This window comes from Pararge aegeria, chromosome 4 (assembly GCF_905163445.1).
Source record: "Pararge aegeria chromosome 4, ilParAegt1.1, whole genome shotgun sequence".
Classification (NCBI taxonomy): domain Eukaryota; kingdom Metazoa; phylum Arthropoda; class Insecta; order Lepidoptera; family Nymphalidae; genus Pararge; species Pararge aegeria.
Window position 1 is genome coordinate 1604891 of NC_053183.1, and position 17061 is coordinate 1621951.

Consider the following 17061-nt stretch of genomic DNA (forward strand, 5'->3'; position numbering starts at 1 on the left):
ATTAAAGTTTAATAGCGTTGATAGCTTAGTGGTTAGCACTTCAGCCTTCTTTTCGTAGGGACAGAGTTTGACCCCCGGCACCTCCAATTTATCGGAGTTATATAAGGTATTTATATAGGCAATTAAATATCACTGGCTTCAACGGTGAAGAAGAACATCGTGAGGAAATCAGCATGCCTGAGAGTTCTCCATAATGTTCTCAAAGGCGTGTGAAGAGCGTTATTTCAGGGCTTTTTATAACTCTTACAGCCTATCCTCAAGTTTTTTATAACTCGTATTGGAGATTTTCCACTTATTATATCATCTGCGAACCCTCTATGAACGCCACTGCTAGTTACCACTCTACCAACAAATACATGCCGCGAAGTTTTTTCGGATTTTGTGTAGCTATTATAAAAATTAAGCTTAATTTGCTATCTTAAGAATTATTTATTGTTAAGTCAACATCTCCTGAGGATGCTCCGGTGTTTAAGCGAAACGTGCGTAGAGAGTATACGTTGCCGAATATCTGTTTGGTGTGGAGTATAAAGTTTAAAAAAATTATAAATTACATCATACAGATTCTCCTACTTTCGCGGAGTATAGCAAATTAAGCTTAATTTTCATAATGTATCATGGAATTCCGCAAAGTATCGCCTGCTTCTATACCATATTGTGTGTACCTATAACCCTACTGATTTTAGCAGCTTATCGAATCAGAAATGTGGAGATTCGTAGAAGAACCAAAGTTACCGACATAGCTCAACGAGTCGCGAAGCTTAAGTGGCAACGGGCCGGGCACATAGTTCGGAGAAAGGATGGACGTTGGGGTCCCAAGGTGCTGGAATGGCAGCCCCGTACTGGTAAGCGCAGCGTTGGTCGACCCCCAACGAGGTGGACAGACGACATTAAGCGCGTCGCAGGTAGCCGTTGGATCCAAGCAGCTCAGAATCGTGGAACTTGGAACTCCCTACAAAAGACCTATGTCCAGCAGTGGACGTCTATCGGTTGATGTGATGATCGCGGGCTTGTTGGCGTGCCTCGGAATTGGCTCTGCCAGGAAGAGTTTGTACCTTATGGCTCAATGCGAAATTGAAATTCATATTCTTTTATTTGCATAAAACTTTGTAGGTATACATGTTTAGTCATAATATATGACATGCAAATTAATTTAAACAAATTCTATATAATAATAACGAAAAAAACATCAAAATAAACAAAATCAAACTAATCAAAATATGTCAGCTGAATATGTTAAAACTGACATAAATTTTACTGTATGGAATAATAAATAAAACGAAGGCTTCGGCCTGAGGGCGCCTCGTGTGAGCCCGCAGCTCGCCTCAGGCGACGATTGGAGTGAAAGGGTTTCAGACGGTGATAAGTCCGCGTGCCTCCGAGGCCGTGCTGTGAGGCCACGTCCGGATGACGTCAGGAGTCGGACCTGCCGCGAAGTGATTTAGCGTTCCCACTTTGAAATTGTAGGGATTAATATAACTACCGTACCTCTTACAGGTCACTGTTACAGCTACTGCTTACTACCTTTAGACTGCATCACCACCATCAGGTGAGATTGCAGTCGAGGGCTAACTTGTTGTTGGTAAAAAAAATCGTCAAAAATATAGATTTAACATTGCTATAAGCGACAGAACTAAGTCCTCAATTATGTAGTTTTTCAGAAAAATGGTAACATATAAACGTACATACAACCTGTAACGCCAAACGTAATAACTTTTTCCGTTCCGTAAGTAAAAACATTTTATAAAACACAAAGGTTTACTCTTATTTCTGTGAGTGATCTCTACCAGCGACTTTAAAAGAGTCGAGACCGAGTACAGTCCTAGTAAAACACTTGTATAATATTAAAGCGGTGTAAAATAAAACGTCAGGTCGCGCGGTGAGTAATAAAACGAGATTGTTTTATGCCGCCATTTTGTTTCGCGGCCGTGTTATGACGGTTTCGATGGAGCTGTTTATATTTCCGCTGGAAGCGCCGAAGGGAAATCTGTTTGTTTTATCGCACAGATATTTTATAAAGCATTTCTGAAATATTCAAGGCTATCATGAAATATGCTTTTAGGGTTCCGGACCAAAAGTGTAAAACGGGACCCTATTACTACGACGCTGTCAATCCGTGTCTTTTTTCAAATCTGTCTTACTTAGTGTTGCCTTGCTTATAGGAAATGGTTTTCCACATAACATAAGGTGGGACATATGCTTGGTCTACCAAATATGTTAGTTAGGCAGTTAATTTGAAAATTTACACAGATGTGTAAATTATAAATATGATATTTCCTGCAAATGTAGGAAAAAAAACTATAATAAAAATATCTAATTTATAGATGACCAGCTGTTGCCCGCGACTTCGTCTGCGTTTGATTTTGTTTTTTGATGTGGCATTAAATTTAGTTGTAGATCTAAAAATAATTAAAGTATTCAGTATCGCTTAGCCTTAAATGAGGGGTTTGCTGCTGTCCGCTGGGGAGTTCTGTCCTAGTATATATGGTACAAAAATAATTATTTAAATCGGTTATAATTTGTCGGAGTTATGGTGTAAAATCGTCAAACACTCATCCCCTCTCCCAAAGGAACCCAGCTTAATGTCGGGATAAAAAGTATCCTATATTACTTCTAATACTTCCAAAAATATGTGTAAAAAGTTTCATGAGGATCGGTTAAGTAGTTTTTGCGTGAAAGCGTAACAAACAAACTTACATTGACATTTATAATATTAGTAGGGATTGTGATGTATTTCTGTTTACTATTATAACAACAAATACTAAAAACAATTGGAAAATAATTTTTTGCTGTTTTTATAGATAATGGTACGGAACCCGTCGTGTGAAAGTTCGACTCGCACTTGGCCAGTTTTATTTTGTTTAAACTTTCACATCTGCGCTCGCACCTTTTTCGTAACATCAAGCTTTTTTAATAACCTATTTTATTGCACAGATCGCTTCTTCCATAGGGTACGACCTCCCTGGTGGCGAAGTGGCGCGTGCTGCGATCTTATTGGTTGCCTATTCCGGCAAATCACCGGGTTCGATCTTCAGTAGGGGCATTTTAGAAATTAATATTATTTTAACAGGTATGATGACTAAATTTGAAAACTGCCCTATGATGTGCGGAAGTATCTACTTTATCAAAGAAGTATCTTTAAACGAATTAAATCCTGGAAAAATAAGATACCTACTTCTTGTGTTCATATAAATTGCAAATTATATTAATAAAAATGGTTTCCCGCGAAAACGCAAGCCGGGGCGAATAAGTCCTAGTTCTATAGCTAAAGATTTTTGATTTTGGTATCGATAACAAAAATCTTAGCAACTTATAATTTGAAATACTTGATAGGCCTTAATGGACTTGAATCCATGGCCGTAAAATAAAAAATAAAAAAGAAATACTTGATATACGCAGAGATATTCGAAGTTCAAACATTACAATTTTTTTCTTTATATAGACGTGGCATCATAATTTTGTATTCGGCGTTTCACCTGTCATGGCGGATCGCTACATTTTGCAGTTTTATTTATTGAAAATAAATACAAATCTCACTTCGAAGATAAATAAAAATACGTGTTTCACAATATGTCATTAGATAAATACAATATTTTAGCGATTCTTTGTTACTGTCATCATGTCTATTGTTGTCTAGTCTGTTGGGAGGTAACGATTGTGGCTAGTTACCACCCTAACAAAGAAATGCCGCTTAAATAGCGTTCCGTAAAGGCGCCTGTGGAAACCGATTAGAGGTGTAGAAGTTAAAGGCTAAGTTTATAGGCGATGGTTTTCCACTTACCATCAGATGGACCTGATGGTAAGTGGTGATGACTTGATTCGTCAATCATTACTCTAAAAAAAAAATCATCAATTACAATTCTAAATCAATGACGAACACAAAAAAATTTCCCGCGTTAAAGTGTGTTCATTTGTTTTTTTTTTAATAGATAGTTTTCTTTTTCCAAGCCATTTCGAAATTCAAATAAAACCTTTGATAAGTTATCTCCTTGGTTGCTCGGAGTAAAAGATCGTTCCATTTTTAAATTACACCACAGATATGAGTTTACTATGTAATTTATTTGGCCGCTGAACCACGACAGATACGAATTTTTATCTCGAAGAATGTCGTAAAATAATGTTCGAATTTCCAAGCCTGTTTGAGAAAAAAATATAAAATCAATTAAAATACAACAAAAGGTTGTTTTGGCCACAGAATTAAGAACATACAGAACCCGTGTATACGTCTAATATTGAAGCATTGAAAAACTACTCCACTTTAGTACTGTTTCTTGAAAAGGCGGTTAGTCAGTACATTCAATTTAACAATAATTATTTAACCTCCGATGCTCTAAGCGTTTACCATAAAATGGGGAAAATGGAAAAAAATTGTGAGCTAGCTACATTCTGCGGAGTGAAGGTGAAGTGAGACGTGCACGGGGCGATTTCCCTATTATCGGACACATACATGAATGAGGGTTCTGTATTTTCTTTATTCTATGATTGTGGGAGAGCTCGCGTATTTCTGCCAACCTCAGAATGCTTAGGTATGAATCAACCGCTGCAATGAGGCCGGCAGACGGATGCTGCCATGAATTCTCGCCCTAGATTACTTGAGAATAATAAGAATACCTTGCCTTTCATTTTAATTGTAATCAGTAAGTAACAGTCTATTAATATTCCACTTCTGTGAAAAGCATTCCATTCTAATAAGAGATGGGAGAAATATAATTTAAATTGACAACCGTTCTAACACAGTATCAATAGATTTATTAATCGAACAACAGAAAAAGTAAGTTCTTATATAATTAAAAAACATAAACACAATTAAAGTGCTAAGAACAATCAAATTTTAAAAAGTTTGAATTAAAGATGTTTTCACATAAATCAAAAAAATAAAATTATTCAAATAAATAAAAATAAATTAAATTATTCCCATCCAATGTCATGTGCAAAACTATTGGCTTTAAATAAAGAGTAACAGGATATGCAAGAGCGAGGGTTTTTAAATACATAATTATAAACAGTTACATACGATATGAAACTTCTAAAATATTCTGAAATATCTACTGACTCATTACATCATTCTGGGCTTACTGTTAATATTAAAACAGCCAGTCCTAGTAACCTAATATTATTAATTGCTGAGTATATACAAATAAAATAAGTATTAATGCAATAAGGATTTGATTAAACTACTTTTTTTTCGGCGCGGGGCGTTCAGCGGACCACGTGCGTGAATGACAATGTTATTTTTTTTGAAATTCATATATATACCACGCACCGAGCGGGAAGGAATTGTCTGTCTGTGTGAAACCCTTTGCGCAAACGGGATAAAAAAAACAAAGCAGTGTAATGATGAAATTCAGTACCACAGATGACGTGGCTCTACGGTTACATCCCTTTGCCTTCCCGTTTTTCATGGGAAAGAATAAAGAAAAAGAAGAAAAAGAAGAAAATGAAATTCAGTACAACATTAAATGATCCGTTTGTGGTTATTATATCATCCAAACGGATGGCAATAAGCTAACTGATTCAGAATCTTTTATTGAGGATTTAAAGAATGGGCGTAGACAAAATAAACAAAACCCCTTCCCTTGCTAGCTATTTTTTTGGGAAAAGAGTCGAAAATGTGGGAAAAGATTTTTTTCAATGGAAAAATTTATCAATTTGTCATAAGAAATAACTTCATTCAAGAAACAGGAAGGTAGCCAGAGGTTGTTCAAGTACTAAGTTTCTCTCAAATTTAATATTAAACTTTTAGTTTTTTTTTTATAAGCGTCCGTAGCGTGAGTATAAATAAACTATTGGGGCCAAACAAGTATAATGAGATATTTTAACAGAACTTCTTGAGCCTTTTTCCGCGTCGACATATAGAGCGTCGGGAAAGAATTCGTTGGGGCGGAAAAGAAGCGGAAATTGAATCGCGTTGCGAGCATTCGCGATAACTTCGCGGACGCCTGTGAGGCGAACCAACATCATATTTCGATACGGACGTTTTTTCTACTCATGTTGACAACCTTTTTTTTATTTCACTACAAGCAGTGGCGTGCACTCAATAGAAATACAAAAGCAGGCAGTGCTTTGCCTAAATTTTATGCTGTCTTGCTTTATGCCTGCCCTGGTTGCAAACCCTATGCACGCCACTGACTACAAGTTAGCCTTTGACTGCAATCTCACCTGGTGGTAAATGATGATTTTTTATATTTTTTTATTGCACTAGTTAGCCCTTGACTGCAATCTCGCCTGGTAGTATGTGATGATGCAGTCTAAGATGGAAGCGGGCTAAGCTGTTAGGGAATATGGCACTCATAATCGGTTATTACGCGACTTCGCACCGCCTTGCTAGTCTTTGTCGGTAGGGTGGTAACTAGTCACGGCCGTAGTCTCCCACCAGACCAGACCAGACCAGATAACATTCGGAAATTATTAATTGCCGAATCTACACCGGGAATCGAACCTGTGACCTATGATCCGTATTTGAACTTTCTAACCATTAGAGCAATGAGGCGTAGGTGATAATAATCAGTATTAGGTAAGTAGGCAAATAGTAAACTGTATTAGGTAAGAATTCGTTGGCAACATTTTGTGCTAAAATTTTGTTCGTTATACCCATCTCCCCTATGAGGGAGGAGGATGCCGAGACGGAACCTTGGCGATACTGATGATGAAGATAATAAACTATATGGACTCTGTAAAAGTCGACTTATCTGGTTAATTAGTCATTTGGCAATTGTGTAAATAAAACATCTTTTAAAGATGCTCCAGTATCGAAGTGAAAAGTGCGTAGAGATTGTTTTTTTTTCGCATTTCTTGCATTGTTAAATGCACAAGTGAACTTATTTTATTTATTTATTTAAACAACTTTATTGCATATAAAGGAAATACACCCTGGAACACTTACAATAACATAAATTATATGCAAAAGGCGGCCTTATCACTAACAGTGATCTCTTCCAGGCTACCTTAACTATTGGAATAAGGCAATGAGAGACGGGAAATCGCAATAATATATATATATATATATTTATTTATTTATTTTTTTATTTATTAGCTTTTCAAGGTAAACAAACAGTATAATTATACATAAAAGTAATGCCGTATTTTTGTATCACATAGACCAATAAAGTTTCCACAACTTGGTTATACATATAACACGATAACATTAACCACAATTGCTTAGGAGTAAGTACCTAGCAAGCAATTATTATACAAAAAAAAGAAAAAATAATAATAATGTAAGTAAAACAAAAATGAAAAACAAAAACTTTAAAGCTATAGTACTTATTTTGTCAAAATAAATTTTCTAAACGTGCCAATTTTGACATGAAAAATGTCCGTCTCACAATATTTGTTGTTAAAAGCATTGCACGCACGAGATAAAAAGTTATTTGCCGAATACCTTGTCTTCCATCTAGCCCACGCAAAGGGAGGTTTACGCTTTGCATTTAACCTACGACATGCAAAATCGATATTACTTAGAAGTGGGGAGTCAACTAAATTATGTATTATTTTATATAACAACATTTGATCTCTTAAATCGCGTCTTTTTTCTAAAGTAATTTCAGTTGCAGATATACTGTGATCACATAACAAATTACGACGTTTAATATAACGCAGAAATCTTAATATATATAAATCTCCTGTCACGATGTTTGTCCGCGATGGACTCCTAAACTACTTAACTGATTTAAAATTAAATTGGTACACCGTGAGCAGTCTGGTGCAACTTAAGAGATAGGATAGCTTAGATCTTTAATTATAGTCGCAATTTTATTTTATTTCAAATTATTTGTCTATAATTAATTGGCAGTCACATGTTATATATATATATACTACTATACTCATTTAAAGCTTAGCGATACTGAATACTTTAAAACAAAATCAAACGCAGACGAAGTCGCGGGCAACAGCTAGTTTATTATAAATCCTTTCAATTGCATCAATGCTGAACAGTATTCAAGAATAGAACGTATTAAGGCATTAAATAAAAGAACCAGAGTTGACGTCTTCTTAAAATCCTTAGTAACACGCATGATAAAACCAAGCATTCCAAATGCCCTATTAGTAATTATATTTATGTGCGACCTGAACAAGAGCTTGCTATCAAGTTGTACACCCAGGTCACGCAGCTCATCCACTCTAACAAGCAAGCTATTGCTTAGGTAATAATCACTAATTATATGATTTTTCTTTCTGGTAAAAGTATTAACATTACACTTCTTGACATTAATATCAAGAAGGTTGACTTTACAATACGTATTCACTCTAGAAAGATCTTCTTGTAGGAGTTTACAATCATGAAGTGTATTGATAGACCTATAAATTTTCATGTCATCTGCAAAAAGCAAAACCTTTGAATTTTTAAAACAAGAAATAACGTCATTGATAAAGATGTTGAATAGCAACGGACCAAGATGTGAGCCTTGAGGGACACCAGAGGAGACTGGCAGGAATGAGGAACAGTATCCTTTTATAGCTACATCCCTAAGGTAAGATGCAAGCCATCGTAACAGGTCACCAATTTTATCGAGCTTCTGTATGAGAATTTCATGCGATATTTTATCAAATGCTTTAGAATAGTCGGTATACACAGCATCAACCTGAACCCCGGCATCCATGGCTCTGTAGACATAGTCGAGGAATTCACAGAGATTGCTTTCTGTAGACTTCCGTGTAACGAACCCATGTTGTTCCTGTATAATAATTGGTCGAATAATACGAAAAAGGGTATCATATATAATTTTCTCGAATAATTTGGGAATAGTACTCAACTTTGAAATAGGACGATAATTACTAATATTGTGCTTGTCACCACATTTGAAGATAGGAGTAATAAATGACTTTTTCCATACCATAGGCATTTTGCCCTGCCCTAAGGACTGTCTAAATAATAATACTAAGGGATACGCCAGCTGATAGCAACAACTTTTCAAAAATATAGGAGGAATACAATCGGGTCCTGCTCCCTTACTAATATCTATTTTTTTTAAATATGAAGCTACTAGGGGCACACTGAAGGAAACAGAAATAACAAATATTGAAGTGAACGAAATTAAAGACTGAGTATCCCTAGGGGAGTCCTTATTTTTGTCAAAAACCGAATAAAAATAAAAATATATAAAAATATATATACTTATTTCAATATCTCGCCTAACTGGAGACGCTATGAGAATCTAAATACAAACTTTTTTGATTGCAAATTAGGGTAATTTATAATACACAATTTTTTTCTTTCACGCAATCCTACATTCTGAGCATGATCACTTTAATTTGGTTTTATGTACCTAGAATAATATATATATTTATGTACCTCATCTGTTATTTAAGAGAAACCCATACAAAGTTGAAAAGGATACAAATACTTTTAAACAAAAAATTTGATATAATATTATCTGTAGTGTTGGTGTATAAATAATAAAGAAATTATAAATTGAGTACAGATTTGTCGAGAGCACAGAATTAAGAACATACAGAACCCTCATTTAACCATTATTGTATTCATTACATTGTGCCCCGCGCACATCTCACTTCACACCCGCGGAATGGTGCTAGCTCACAAACTTTTTCCATGTTATGGTAAATGTTTAGAACATTAGAGGTAAAATAATTACTGTCAACTGTTTAATGAAAAGAAGTAACACACCACCGGTTCGAGAAACACTACTAAAGTGGAGTGTTATTGAAATTAAGCTTAATTTGCTATACTCCGCGAAAAGCAGGAGAATCTGTATGGTATAATTTATAATTTCTTCAATCCTTATACTCCGCACCAAACAGATCTTCGGCAACGTTAAGAATTATTAACAATTTTTATATAATTGTTAACAATTGTTCATTGTAAAGTCAACATCTCCTGAGTATGCTCCGGTTTCGGAGCGAAACGTGCGTAGAGGGCACATTGCCGAAGATCTGTTTGGTGTGGAGTATAAATTACACCATACAGATTATCCTGCTTTTCTCGGAGTATAGCAAATTAAGCTTAATTTTCCATGGATTTCCGCAAAGTAACGCCTGCTTCCATCCAATAAAGTGAAGTGGTTTCGATGCTTCAATATTAGTCGTGTACGCGGTTTCCGTAAGTTTACTTAATTCTGTGGTCGAGAGTATATTTTTAAAGATCTGTGCGGGGAATGAATTGTAGAAATTATGAATTACACCGAACTTATTTGTTAAGAGGATATTTTGTAAGATCTGCGTGTTGTAATAAAAAATAAAGATTAAAGACAGTATTCATTTTAACGTAACGTAAATCTGTGTTCATTGTATACAAAACCTTTGTTGTGAGGTTTTATTTGTACTTGGCTGGCATTCGTAGTAGTTCAAGAAGTCATAAAATGTTTCACAGCTCTGTAGTGACTTGACATATACGGTTGCACTTATGGCGTCATAAACTGCTGAAAATCGATTGGTGTGCTGTTTTATGACAGCAGTTATCACCTACTTTGGATAGTTTTACGAGAAAGAAACATTGTCGGTATTTCTTAGCCGACTGCAAATAAATAAGTTCTTAGTTCGATGCATATTTTATTCATACCACATTAATATCTACTAGAAGAAATGAATCTATAACTACATCACGAAAAAACTTATAAAACAAACTACAAATAGTCGCAAAATCACTTACAAAAACACACACTGACAAAAGTACTTACAGAACACATCACAAAAACTCTCACAAGACACAGTCACTAAAATAATTACCATAAAGACTACAAAAACTCTCACAACAAACTCACAAAGCACACACACAAAAACGCTTTTCAGTTGGTAGTGGTATGGAAGTTAATTTACATGCGTTAGAAGTTATACTTCCTTGGCGTAACAAGATAAAGATCGTTTCAAGAATTTTATCTTACGCCGTATTCTACGTTTGTAGAGAAAACGACACTGACAATAGAAAAAAGGTATTTAATACATTGAAAGTTTTATTATGACCTAGTTATCTCGTCATCGGAAAACCAAGTTTCACTCAACATTAAAATTTGAGATTGTTGTACAATAGAATCAAATAAATCACCGGAATGAGTCCGAAGACTTTGACAATTGATAGTGTACACTGTCAAACCTTATAGCTAACTTTAGGGTGCCGGTTTTTTGTGACCTTCATCCTGTTAAAATCGCATTTCGTTCATTTAGCAATCGCAATCGTTACTTATAATTTCACTCCCATAATTTTTTCCTAACGCCGGTAATGAATATACTCGTAACTTCAAAACAATCCAGCACAATGAAGAAAAGCTCAAAGAGTTATAAAAAGTGGGCGGGACACCAAATCAATGGACTTTGGGGTACCAAGGGTAAATTGATTCCACCAGAAAACACAGTGTTGGCGGAACTTCTTATGCAATTATGGCAAGATGCAGAGAGCTGCTGGATGTATATATAAAGTTGCCAATTCTGTTGTACAAAAATCTCTTAATGTAAATAAATTAAAACTTCTAAAAATAGTACCTTCCTTGTTTACCTCATCACAAGATGATATCATTGGCACAATTAGTTTTCGTTTCTATTTGTAGATACATAAGGTATTTGCGTTTTCATCTATATATATTAGAAGGTATTCATGTAAAACAATGCATTGAATTTGTTTTTGTTTTAATTCCTACAGACAAAAACGGTAAATCATACTATCAAATGTCGGATCAGATTGCCTGTAACTGGGTCAGAGAAATGATTGATATGTTTCACGACTGATTATTTACCAATAATGGCACCAATAAGTCATATTATACAATGATTAGAGGTTGTGTGAATGTGTATGTGTTTGTACTGTTATAGCGGTGACGCATGTGGGAGGTCCTGGGCTCGGTTCCCGTTGGGGCCTATTTGGATGTTTATAATTTTCTTAGAATACGGCCTAAGTCCATCTCATTCTAAGGGGAGAACGGTGCCCCGCAGTAAGTAGGTAATAGATTTATATTTATGATATTTTTCCCAGTTCAAGTCGGCCTTGACTGCATTCTCACCTGGTGGTAAATGATGATGCGTTCTAAAATGGTAGCGGGCTAACCTGGTAGGGTGTTAAGCAGTTATATTAGTCGTCATGATTCTTCTTGTAGTTGGGTAGCAACTAAGTTTAGCTACACCTATTAAGTGTCTAACATTTCAGATTTCACTCCAACCATATAATCCAAACCTTTAGCCATTGCTTCTTCAGAATGCTAAATCGCTTCGCCGCTAGTCTTTGTCTGTAAGGTAACTAGCCCCGGCCGTTGCTTGCCAACAGAAAAAAATGTTGATGACATAATGTATAGGAAAAATATCCCTATCCCTACTAATATTATAAATGTCAATGTAAGTTTGTTTGTTACGCTTTCACGCAAAAACTACTCAACCGATCAATGATCATGCAACTTTGTACATATTAACATATTCTTGGAAGTGTTACAAGTAATATAGGATACTTTTTATCCCGACATAAAGTTCGGTTCCTTTGGGAGAGGGGAAGAAAGTGTTTGACGATTTGACACCATAACTCCGACAAATTATAACCGATTTAAATAATTATTTTTGTACTATAGAGGTACAAAATAATATGTGTTTAACGTGCGTAGTATAGTTTGGTTTGGATTATAAGGATTGAAGAAATTATAAATTACACCATACAGATTCTCCTGCTTTTCGCGGAGTATAGCAAATTAAGCTTAATTTTCATAATGTGTCGTACATTTCCGCAAAGTAACGTCTGCTTCTATCCAATGTTTCTCCAACTCTTAGGTAATAACTATCAGTGAATAATTGATGTATGCTTAGGGATGTCCTTAGATTAGTCGTTGCTTATTATGGCATTTCCTTGTTCGTCGTCTAAGTGTCTTATTCGACTCTAACCTTTCGTATTTCATTCCGCCCTCATCGTCGTCGGAACGTTGGAAGCGTGACACCCAAAAACGTATAACTCCCCCTTGTTGGGTAGCAACAAGGTTAAGCTACACGTACTAAGTGTCTTACTCGGCTATGACCTTTCGGATTTCATTCCGCCCTCACCGTTGAGCTATTGCGGCTTCAAGTTGTCAACTCATGTAGCTGTAATGTAAATCCGCAAACCTAATGTTCTTACATACCGGTGTACAAGATTTTACAATCGATACCCGTTTATCAGTCGTCGCCTGTCGGTCAGTTGACCGGTGTCGGCGAGAGTGTCGGTAAAATGATGCGAATAATACCGTGTGTCGGCGATGTCTGTCTGTGTGTCTGTGTGTCGTGTGGACTGGTGCTAGTGCGACATGTTGGTGTGGGCTATGGTGCTGTTTCTGCTTTTTCTCTTCCTCTCCGGCCACATTCAGGGTCTTGCATGGAGACATAGCTTCAGGTAGACTATACTCCCATTTTCAGTACATATAAAGCGAGTTTTATTTTTAATTTTTCTATAACGTTAAATATAGATTTTGTGAATTATTTTTCATCCCCCGGTAATAATTTATGTCTATTTTTCTGGATAAGGTAAGGTTGGGTGCTAATTTCTGTATTTCCTACTTTACATTCTGTAACAAAGTGGATGCAAAGCTTCATGTTGAGTAAGTAGTTACGGCGTTATTGCGCTACAAACAGACTAACATTGGCATTTACAATATTAGTTAAGAATTGGCAAGCATTCAGTATATATCTAGGCTTTGCTGTTAATAGCTGGATTTTGATGCAATTTGGCAGAAAAGTAAGTCAAAATCTTAAAAATAATTAATGAATGTTTTTGTTATTCATATAAAAAACTTTTTTATTCTGTTTCGCGGAAATTGGCGGGAAATATATTTATTTTTAAAATGTCTTTTCTTTAGGTTTGATTTTGTTACCATACTAACGAAAAGAGAGGAAATGTGAGCGTCAGTTCTTTGCGATTGTACTTCACAAAGACTCAATTTGTTCAAAGACCCTGTTATAATAAAATTCATATATCACTAATTGCTTCCAGTAGGTCTACTTTATAAGCGCTTTTGAAACGTAAAATATCTATTTCGTATTTACCACTGGTTCGGAAAATCGATTTTACCGAGTAGAAACTTTTCCTGAATTTCACCATTTAACAATCGTTTTTAAATCTTGTTTGTAGTGAATGCGGAGGGACCTGCTTCTAAGTAAACTTCTTGCAAATTTCATAACAGTATTGAATAGCCAATAAGCATTGGCAATAGTTTATTTTGAGACGATTGTCCTGCCCTAATTTTTGTTATTTATGCGGTCATTAACCCGATTCAGAGACATGACATATTTTAAGTATTTATTTGTTTGCCAGAACGCGCTGAAATGTTTTACACATTTTCAGTCGGCACTATGTGTCATTTGGAGCCCACTTTCTGAAACGCTGATCATTGAATTAATCATGGGACTATAAATCGTTAGATTTTACTCACCATAAACTTTATTCAAACCTAAGCATTGTAGTGACAGCTTCAATCATAATTTCAACCCATTGCCGGCCCACTACAAGGCACGGTTCTCCTTTCAGAACGAGAAGGTCCGTAGCCCACCACTCTGGCCAAGTGTGGATTGGTAGATTTTCACGCCTATGAGAACATTATGGAGAACTCTGAGGCGCAGGGAGGCGTATTTCCTCACCATGTTTCTTACACCGTTAAAGCAAGTAATATTTCATTGTATAAATTGAAAACGAACATAAATATTGATAAATTAGAATCGAACTCTGTCCCTCCGAAAGGGAAGCCGAAGCCGTAACCACTAGGGTAAAGTAGTAATACAAAAGGCGGCCTTATCGCTTGATAGCGATCTCTGCCAGGCAACCTTAGAATTAGGAAAAAAAAGAAGAGGAGAATAGACTGCTGGTGGTACAAATATTAAAATACACTATATAATACTTTGTATACTCATTGAGCGTATCGGCGCGCAAGGAATGCAAAGCGGTCCTCCGCAGGAATCAAGTTGGTCGCCTTGGTACCAGCTTTGTTTTAAGTCATGTGATGTTTTCTTTAAATTGTTGGCAAGGAGTGGTCAATTCAGCGTATACTACTGGCTCAGAAATCTTAAACAATGCGTTATGTCACATAAAATAACGCACACATTCCATTGCTTTATGATACCCGAAGGTGATGAGGTCTGCCAGGCTTTATTTGGAAATAACCTTTGTCAGTAGCGGTCAACATTGAATGTGTTCACCATTTGGCGCAGTGAGCAGCGACCCTGTTTTCTGAGTCCACGGCGGTTGGTTCGCTTCCCACAACTGAAAAATGTTTGTGTGATGAACATAAATGTTTTTCAGTGGCTGGGTGTATCTGTATATTCTAAGTATTTATGTATATTATTTATAAAAATATTCATCAGTCATCTTATGACCCATAACACAAGCTACGCTACTTTGGGGCTAGATGGCGATGTGTGTATTGTCGTGGTATATTATTTTAATTATTTATTGCGCCAGTGGGGTAGTTGCGGCAGTCTGCGAAAACTTTATACCTCCGGGATCATCGGTTGTAATAGTCAGCGGTGACCGCGGTAGCTAAGTTAATTGAGCAAGCTTCATTTCTACAGCTTCAATAGACAAATGTAATACTTCCATCATAACATTGTAAGTGTATGTTAGTTCGTTTTCTTTTTTATTACACAACAAGTTGGCCCTTGACTGCATTTCATCTAATTTGAAAATTAAGCTTAATTTGCTATGTGATCACATGCTGTACTGATAATTTAATTTCCATTTAAACAAAACATCAAATTCATCACATCACGATGGCCCAGTGCGGCTTTTGCGGTGGACTCAACACACCTTTGAAAACATTGTGTAGAACTCTCAGGCATGCAGGTTTCCTCACGATGTTTTCCTTCACCGTTGAACATAGTGATATTTTAATTACTTAAAGAGCACGTAACTTTGAAAAGTTAGAGGTGCCAGCCCTCCGAAAGTGGACCCAATGCACTATCGAGTAATGTAACATCAAATTGAAAGGTGGAAAATAGAAAGGAAATGTAAGTAGAACCACGTATATCGCCTATGCAGCGTAATTAGCTTATAACTCACCGCGCGGAGTCAGTGGGACAAGTTCAAAGGAATTACCCCTATTTGCTCCACAGGTTCCTATGCTGGCTACGTTATTAATGTCAACACTCAACTCTAACTCTTTCTCTAATCGATAAAATGTTATATGATGACCAGTGGCGTGCATAGAGGGTATGCACAACGTAAATGATATAATGATTTTCGTGGGAGTCGGATTTAGAAATTAAGTCGGAGAAAAATAAATAAATAATAATAATAAATATACTACGACAATACACACATCGCCATCTAGCCACAAAGTAAGCGTAGCTTGTGTTATGGGTACTAGGATAGCTGATATTTTTATGAACATAATATACATTAATACTTATAATATACATATAGACACCCAGACACTGAAAAACATCCATGCTCATAACACAAACACTTTTTCAGTTGTGGGAATCGAATCCACGGCCTTGGACGCGGAAAGCAGGGTCTCCGCCCACTGCGCCACTCGGCTGTCAAAAAAAACGGCCTATCGAAATCGTTTCTTACGAACTCTGCCTTAACGATGAGAGTTATATTATTGAGTTCTATAGAAAAGCTGTAGAGCTTCATAATGCCTACAAAAAAATCCGCGACAGCAAATATATAAATATTATTATCGTATATTTTATATAGGGCATTTAACACGACATTATATATCGACCTACTGTATATTTTCTTTACATTGCGGCACCGCACATATGTCAACAGCCTCATTTGGTGGGCCATTTAGTCGTGCTTCTTAAGATATTATGAGTTTGATGCTATAACCACAATCCTAAGCTCTGAAAAGCTTGAAAAATATCTTCGTGACCAATTTATTTCAGCAGTTCTCTATCTATCAGAATTATTATTGTTTTATCTTATATCTTTAAACTAGCAATTCTTGTATATATATATATATATAATTAATTGGAATCTCGGAATCGGCTCCAACGATTTTCATGAAATTTAGTATACAGGGGGTTTCGGGGGCGATAAATCGATCTAGCTAGGATTCATTTATTAAATAAACACAAACACAAATAAAATGTCATTTTAATTGTGTTTTCCGGTAATCGGTTATTGGTGCAACGAAGTTGCACGGGTCAGCTAGTAATTATTATATATTA